The sequence below is a fragment of the Physeter macrocephalus genome, chromosome 10, assembly GCF_002837175.3.
Source record: "Physeter macrocephalus isolate SW-GA chromosome 10, ASM283717v5, whole genome shotgun sequence".
NCBI lineage: Eukaryota > Metazoa > Chordata > Mammalia > Artiodactyla > Physeteridae > Physeter > Physeter macrocephalus.
In genome coordinates this window covers 18,002,550-18,011,699 of record NC_041223.1, presented here as the reverse complement: position 1 = coordinate 18,011,699, position 9,150 = coordinate 18,002,550, and the positions used below count along the sequence as shown (strand labels likewise).

The following is a 9,150-nucleotide window of genomic DNA, read 5'->3' as shown; positions in this document are numbered from 1 at the left end:
ATTTACTAGTGCTTATACAGTGGTAAGGATATTGCAGATTTTTCCTGACTTGCTCCTAAGTGACTGAAAAACTTAGCAAGATGTGTCTTCAGCTAATTTTGATGTTTTAGTATAGAATCAAACTTTCATAACAGTTGATGTTAGACTTCATTTTTATGACTTGAATAACTGAAATTTTCTGACTATGCCATTTTGTTTAGAACCGTGTTTACAAAATTTGTAATAGTGACACATTGCTGAGGCGGTGAGCAGAATGTGAAAAATATGGAAATGAGCTTAAAAAATTAGAACACTGAACTGTTCTCGGAGGCTCCCGAAACCCTTCCCACAGTTGGTCTTGAATAACAGGAAGAGAGATGAAGATTTCCTTCAGGGCAGCCTAATCTAAGTATGAAACTCCCTCCACTTCCTTCTGACCCCACTTTATCTCTTTGCTCTTGTTTAGTGGAAATCCTTTCATTATCTAGTTAATGTAGACATTTATTCAGCTTTTACCATTTATCTTTTGAACTTGTTTGCATTGGTGTTGTCCATCATTAATTGAAAGATCCTAGATTGCAGGGTCAAGTTCTCTTACATTGTGTTTCTAAGATGCTTATTACCATCCAATGCGAAGTAGATAATAAATTAAAGCTTTCAGGGTGGCTTTGCTTACATTTCCCATTATCCCTGGTGGAAAAATATTTTTCTACATTGCCTCATCAGCTGATGCCCTTTCATACCTATGGTGAGGCTACAGATGGAGGGGGATGGGATACAGTATGGGGTAGGGTTGGGGCTGGAGAGGAGTTTAGGGTGGCAAATAGGAGCTTCCTCTCTGGAATCAGACAGACCCACAGGAATATTCACTTTACAACTTTCTTTCTGGCCTTGGACCTTCCAAGCCCAAATTTCTTCACCTGGAAAATGGGAATATAATACCTATGTTCTGGGCTGATTTGTGCCCCCCGTACCCCAGAACGTGATGGTATTTGGAGACAGGGTGTTTATAGAGGTACTTAAGTTAAAACAAGGCACTAGGATGGACCCTAATTTAGTATGAATGGTGACCTTATAAGAAGAGGAAACTTAGACACAGGCATGGACAGAGGGAAGACGTTGGGAAGACCCAGGGAGAAGACACCCATCTACCAGCCAAGGAGAGAGACCTGGAACTATCCTTCTCTCCCAGTCCTCAGAAGGAACCAACCTTGACCCCAGACGTCTAGCCTCCAGAACTGTGAGGCAGTTAATGCTGGACCACACCAATGCAAACAAGTTCAAAAGGTAAATAAGACAGTTTCTGTTGTTTAAGCCATCCAGTCTGTACTACTTTGTTATGGCACCCCTAGCAAACTAATACAAGCTCCTTCATGGTATTGTTGTAATTAGGTAAGATCCTATTTAAAGTGCTTACCATAGTGAATGTTGTGTAATAGACGCTCAACAAATGGTAGTTTAATAAAATGGTCAGAGGTGAGAAAAGAGAACAAAAGTGGAAACATTTTGAGAAATATATTTGCATTCTCAAGGCCTTTATGGGCTTGGAGGTGGATTTGGAAGAAAATACAAGGAAGTTTCTTTTTGTTTTAGTTAGGTCCCACGCAAACATATGAGCATTTATGGATTGACAGTATTCAGTTGTGTTTTCTTTTGCAGTTGTCCCTTTGGGATGATAAATGAGCCTCCCAGGAGGCTTTATGATCTTGAACCATAGAATTCAGATGGTGCCTGCATGTTGAATGCTTGGTAAAAATATGGAAGTAGTGGTGTCCCCATCTATCTGGTTTCATTGGATTGGTTTCACACTACATTGCTCTCTGGCAAAGAAGTATTGTGAGCCCAAATAATTTAAAAAATGGCCCGTCTTAAAAGATGCCTCCTGCTGTTCACTCACGCTCCTCTCTGAATAACCAGCAGTTACTGTATTTATGTGGATCTACAGCACATTGTTAAGCATCAGTTAAACATTTTAAACAGCATTTCTGTGTGCCAACTGTCAGTTCTGCAAGCCTTTCCGTTGTTAAGTTTTTTAAAAGTTCTTTTACTTCAAGCTGTTTTTCAAGATGAATAAGTGTAAGATTATTTTTTCTTATTTTGTACTTCCAAAGAGTAATTCCTTCTAATTTGAAGTTTAATAAAATTGTAAGTTAGAGTAATTGCTTCTAAAATGCCCGAGTTTCTCATAAGAATGTCAGGGTCGGCACATTTCTTAAGATATTAGAATTCTTCAACTACTTTTCCCTTCAACTGTGTTGATCTGGCATGTTTTATTAAACACTAATGGGTCTTCCCAAGTCATAGCAGCAGTAGTTAGGGAACGTCATTTCAGTGGCAAGGTTATATTTCATGAAACAGTCTCCCCCTTCACACACACACGTACAATCTTAACTATAATCAAGTAGATTCTCTAGAAGGCTAGTCAAGTTTCTTGTTTTGTTCTGTTTGGTTTGGTTTGAAGGTAATTTTGTGACGAAGGCTCTCCTGGCATAGAAATAAGACATTGGTCACCACTGAGGAAGGGGACGGACTCCACAGCAGTCATCAGCTGGACCCCAGCTCTATTTTTTTAATTAATTTTTATTGGACTATAGTTGATTTACAATGTTGTGTTAGTTTCTGCTGTACAGCAAAGTGAATCAATTATACATACACATATATCCACCTTTTTAAGATTCCTTTCCAATATAGGTCATTACAGAGTTTTGAGTAGAGTTCCCTGCGCTATACAGTAGGTTCTTATCAGTTACCTATTTTATATATAGTAGTGTGTATATGTCATTCCCAATCTCCCGATTTATCCCTCCCCGCCCTGCCTTTCCCCCTTGGTAACCATAAGTTTGTTTTCTACATCTGTGACTCTATTTCTGTTTTGTTAATAAGTTCATTTGTACCATTTTTTTAGATTCCACATCTAAACGATATCATATGATATTTGTCTTTCTCTGTCTGACTTACCTCACTCAGTATGACAATCTCTGGGTCCATCCACGTCACTGCAAATGGCGTTATTTTGTTCTTTTTTATGGCTGAGTAATATTCCATCGTATATATGTACCACATCTTCTTTATCCATTCCTCTGCTGATGGACATTTAGGTTGCTTCCATGTCCTGGCTATTGTAAATAGTGCTGCAATGAACATTGGGGTGCATGTACCTTTTCAAATTATGGTTTTCTCTGGGTATATGCCCAGGAGTGGGATTGCTGGATCATATGGTAGCTCTATTTTTAGTGTTTTAAGGAACCTCCATACTGTTCTCCATAGTTGGACCCTAACTCTAGCTTACGTACCATGACTCACAAAGGAAATATGTAAGTGATAATAGCAAGTAGTCGTGCTTACAAACTGTTGACACCCAGCGAAGTGGGAAAAGTGGTAAGCCTATTTGACCAGCTAGAAACTTCACAGAAGTTTCCAGGCTGCTCTCAGTTTCAAGAAGGGTTAATAGAAATTCTACCTACTCTGGTTCTAGCTGCCGTCCTTTTTCCCTGGAGTCCTTCACAGGCTTTGTATCTGGCCTCACTATCTTGACTAATTCCTACAGCTCCTCCTCCTCCTTTGTCTTTTTAAAGCTCAAATTGTATCCTGCCTCTTCTCCACTTAAAACCCTCCAGTTGCACCTAATTGCTCTCTGGATAAAGTTTAAATTTCTCAACAAGGTCTACGAAGTACTTTAAGCTCTGGCTTCTGCCTGCTTCCACGTTCCGACAGCCACCCTTCTGTGCCCTGCCTCTGGCCAGACGGAACTACCTGCAGGTCCGGGCCTTCTCTTGCCTCCGGGCCTTTACATGTGATGTTCCTGCTGTGTACAAGCTCTCTGTCATTCATATCCCACGGCTCCCCATCTGCTTGACCTAAGCTTTGCTGCTCGGGGGCTGAATTACACCTTCCTTCCATGTGCTGTCCCACCCACCCCTAGAGGGGTGGGATAGGGAGGGTGGGAAGGAGATGCAAGAGGGGAGGGATATGAGGATATATGTGTACATATAGCTGATTCACTTTGTGATACAGCAGCAACTAACACAACATTGTAAAGCAATTATACTCCAATAAAGATGTTAAAAAAAAAAGTACCTATTACTTGTCTTTCCCGCTAGATACTAAGTATTTGAGGGCAGGAACAGTGTCTTTTGCCTGTTATAGTGTCTAAAATGCATAAGAGGAAGTATGAAGAGAAATAGCTGTAGAAGGGAGGGAGGGAGGGAGGGAGACAGCAATGGAAAGTATTGGAAGTGGGAAATGGGGGTACAGGGAGAAGGGGGATGGCATTAGTAGTGAGCTTATTATTTATTGTACCAGTTTTTTTCATTAAATCTTCCCAATAGCTCTTTGAAGCAGGAATTGGTTGTTTTGTTTTTCCAAAATTCCAACAGTTTATTTGGTGGAAAATTGACAAGCTAATTCTAAAGTTCATATGGAAATTCAAAGGATCTAAAATATACAAGAAAACCTTAAAGAAAAACAAAGTTGGAGGAGTTAAACTACCAGATTTCAAAACTTACTATAATACAATAGTAATCAAGACAGCATAGTTTTAGTGCATAGACAATTAGATCAGTGGAATAGAATCCAGACACAGACCCTCACCTATATAGTTCACTTGACTTATGACAAAGGCTCCATTGCAATTCAGTGGACAAAAGATGTTCTTTTCAATAAAGTATGCTGGGGTAATTGGATTTGGTTATAGAAAAAAAAAAAAGAACCGCAATTCCTACATCACACACCATATGTGAAAACTAATTCAAGATGGGTCATAGACCTAAATTTTAGAACTTAAAAAAAAAAGCTTCTTTACAAAAAAAACGGAAAATATCTTCAGTACTTTGGGATAAGCAAAGATTTCTCAAACTGGACACAAAAATACACTAATCATAAAAGAAAAGGTTTATAAATTAGTGTTTATTAAAATTAAGAACTTCTATTTATCAAAAAATAACATAAGTGTGAAAATGCTCCACAGACTGGGACAAGATTTTGAAACACATAATATCTGACAGAGGACTTATATGCAAAATACATAAATAACTCCTAAAAATAAATAAGAAAAAGGGAGACAATGCAATTAAAAATGGGCAAAGAACCTGCATAGGTACTCCACAGAAAAAGATCTTAAAATGGCCACTAAGTGTGATCAACATCATTAGTCATTGGAAAAATACAAATTAAAACCACAGAGAGGGCTTCCCTGGTGGCGCAGTGGTTGCGCGTCCGCCTGCCAATGCAGGGGAACCGGGTTCGCGCCCCGGTCCGGGAGGATCCCACATGCCGCGGAGCGGCTGGGCCCGTGAGCCATGGCCGCCGAGCCTGCGCCTCCGGAGCCTGTGCTCCGCAACGGGAGAGGCCACAGCAGAGGGAGGCCCGCATACCACCAAAAAAAAAAAAAAAAAAGGGGAGAGGCCGCAACTGTGAGAGGCCCTTGTACCGAAAAAAAAAAAAAAAAAAAAAAAAAACCACAGAGAAATACCCCAATATGCCAAAATGGCTAAAATTAAAAAGACTGACTATACAAGTGTAGATGAATTTGGGGAGCTCATCTTATACATTGCTGGTGGGAGTACGTTTTGATATCACCATTCTGGAAAAAATGTTTCACAGGATGTGTTGTTATCTGTAATTACAGATAAGGAAGGTGGGCCTCAGAGGGTTCAGCCCGCTGTCAGAGGTCTCGCAGCTAGTAAGCTGAGGGCCTGGGGTTTGAATGCAGATCTGCCTGATCTCCAGACCTGGGCTCCTCCTCTGACCCTGGGCTCCCTTCTACATTTCCCAGCCACGTCACGGAGCAAATAGAGGAGATGTCACTTGATCACCATGCATATTTGCCACAGTCTTGATCAAGTCAAGCAGGTTTAATTCTCAGCTGCTGCTCATTACCCAAGACTTCCTGTGCTTTAGGCTGAAATAGAAATAAGCTCAGGGGCTTCCCTGGTGGCGCAGTGCTTGCGAGTCCGCCTGCCGATGCAGGGGACGCGGGTTCGTGCCCCGGTCAAAAAAAAAAAAAAAAAAAAAAATGCTCAAAGCAAACTCACGGGCCTGTTTTTGTTAATCACTAGAAATTAGTGACTGTAGCAGGGCTGATTCATTTAATTGAAGGTGTAGGAAATATTGCAGAAAGTAAAGAAAAGGCTAAGAATGCCAAATTAAATTTCTTGAGAAACTAACAGTTTGCATTCTTCAAAGGGGTCATTTCCAAACGCATAATCAGATCGTGATGAATTCCAGCCGAATTATTAAGTCTGTGGTATCCAGGAAATAATGGTTGTACTTTGAGTCCCTTGCATCATGGAGTGTCATGTGCATAAGTACACTTAATTAGCTGCTCTTATGACATCAGTTACAGTGTCATATGTCATGAATGGCTTATTGCTTGCGAATCAAAGGGCCTATTTAAACAAACACCAGGGGCTCACTCTGAGGCCTGTACCAACCATATTTTAAATTGACATGACATATCTCTGGTTCCTTGGGGCAAAGAAACAAGCATTTTCACACAGAAATGCAAAAGACATTAGTGGGGCAACAAGGACATTTTTTAGGAAAGTTCCCTTATCTAAACACAGAGTGCAAACTGCAAGAATTTTTTAATACTAGTTATTAAAATGCACAATCACATTCCATTGGCCATTTTTATCTAACTAAAAGCACAGTACTTATTCCACATCTTATATCTTCTAAGTGTACTTTGATTCTGAATGGAAGATTTCCGCCAAGCAACTTAATTATATTTTGAAAGCAATTTTGGGGTGTTAACTTTGCAAAGTCAACCTCCCATTTCTGCTCTAACACCCACACAGGCTAGCATCAAATAGATGAAGGAAAACAACTGATTAATTTTATCTGGGCATATTACTTGTGTCCTAGGTGTTTTTTTTTTTAAGCATACAACCATAGAGACTTTTATTAATTACTCTTTCCTTTGCTAGATTAAAAAAAAATCAGACTAGTTTTATCTTTCAGAATATCATGTGATAGTAATCATTACTTCACAGTTCCTTTTTTACCTTTTGGTCATTTATCATTTAGTCATTAATTCCAGTTGCCGTTCAGGTAATTGTATTCTTTTTTCTTACACGTATCGTTGACACACTTAAATTCTTTCCCATTGTCTGTGGCAAAGACTACTAGCTAACTACAAAAAGATTTTCTTCTCCTACTATGCACATTCCAGGCTTCCTTGCAGTTTCAGGAAACAACATTCTCTCCAGTGGAATGTTAAGCAGAAGTGACCTGTGCCATTCCAAATCTAGCCTCTACAGAATGACAGGAGTGGTCCTCCATATGCTGTCTCTCTCCCAGTGCTCAGGCAACATTGTAAGCTATGTGTGTGGGATTTCAAAACTACCATCACTATGGGTCCAAAGGAAAGAAAAGATGCTGTGCTCATTTAATCTCCTATAACCCAGTGTCCTAGGCTTTTCAACATGGGACATTAAAGGGATTCACATCCAACTTTCCTCATTTTACACATGAGAAACTAAGCCCAGAGACTGAAAGTATTCACCTGAGATCTTCCAGCTCAGTGTTATTTCTACTCTACCCTACCCAGAGGGATGGGGTTGGAGCAGTTTGTTGGTTCCTATAGATAATCATAACTCATTTTTACAAACTGTTTTCCAGACCATCAGGAATGCTAGGCATCTTTCTCGAAGTTAAGCTGTAAATTGATAGCAAAAATGAAAACAATGTTCAGACCTCCTGAATCATGATCCAGAGCTTATAACACCCAGGATGTTGCCTTTTTAAGAAAAAAAAATCTGTCCATGAACAAGGAACCAGACATCAGTTTCCTATGGGGGAAACGTTCTCATGGAGGTATTTATAAGGCCCAGTTGGTCCACTTCATTTCTTGTTCTTTAAAAGATTTCTGTGGTGCCACCATTGTCCTCTTCAGGTGCAGGAAGTTCATTCAGTGGTATCGCAGCATCCTCACAAGACAGCTTGTCTTCTTGCCAAGCATCATCAGTCAAATCCAAGATCCTTCTGTCTCTCTGTACCTCACTGTCCGTTCTCCTGCAGCTGTGATCTTGCCAGATCAGTACCCGGCCCAGCACAGCGCCCACCTCCTCCAGGATGTTGCCTTTTTATGGAAAACATATTTGTGTTTTATAGTCTTTTAATTTTTTTCACAATACTTGTTCATTGACTGCATTTTGCAGACTCTATGTTTGCTGTCCTTGGTCTTTTGGAGAAGTCGCAAGCTTTCCTGATGTGAGAAAACTAATGTTTAAAACATTTTTTCATATGTTCAAAGACAAATAATCAGTGAAGGCTCATGCACAAGCCGACAGAAACAGGAAGAAGTTAACCAGTGGACGAGATCACAGACTGCCTGTGATCCAAGGGTTTTTGGGTGTTAGGTGACCTGCTGAAGGTTCCATAAACTATTGGGTATTGGCTGGTGGTGGGCTACTTCTATATCCTTCCTAGCAAAAGAAGTATTTATGACAAAGGAATGCTCTCTTTCTCCCTCTCCTCTCCTTTCCTCCCTTCCTCACTCCTTCCCTTTTCTGAATTATTAAGAAATATTTATTGAGATGTGGTCTTGGGAATCCCTTTCCCCTACATCAGGGACTTTTCTTTGAGGTCTAAAAACGATATTCCATAACTGCAGAATGGGTGACTCAGTTAGTTTTGTTTTTCAAAACAAGATCCTGTATTTTTACTCCTGTGCGTTGATAGAAAGTACTGACTCATGGAAATAAAAACAAAAATAAACAAATGGGACCTAATGAAACTTAAAAGCTTTTGCACTGCAAAGGATACCATAAACAAGACCAAAAGACAACCCTCAGAATGGGAGAAAATATTTGCAAACGAAGCAACTGAGAAAGGATTAATATCCAAAATTTATAAGCAACTCTTGCAGCTCAATAACAAAAAAACAAACAACCCAATCCAAAAATGGGCAGAAGAACTAAATAGACATTTCTCCAAAGAAGATATACAGATCGCCAACAAACACATGAAAGAATGCTCAACATCATTAATCATTAGAGAAATGCAAATCAAAACGACAATGAGATATCATCTCACACCGGTCAGATTGGCCATCATCAAAAACTCTAGAAACAATAAATGCTGGAGAGGGTGTGGAGAAAAGGGAACCCTCTTGCACTGCTGGTGGGAATAATGTAAATTGATACAGCCACTATGGAGAACAGTATGGAG

General features: G+C 39.8%; 1 pseudogene; it reads right to left on the bottom strand.

Annotated features, from left to right (window-relative positions):
- Positions 1–7,761: 7,761 nt before the first annotated feature.
- The window catches only part of LOC102991136 (anaphase-promoting complex subunit 13-like), a 9,162-nt pseudogene continuing 7,773 nt past the window's right edge, over positions 7,762–9,150 (bottom strand).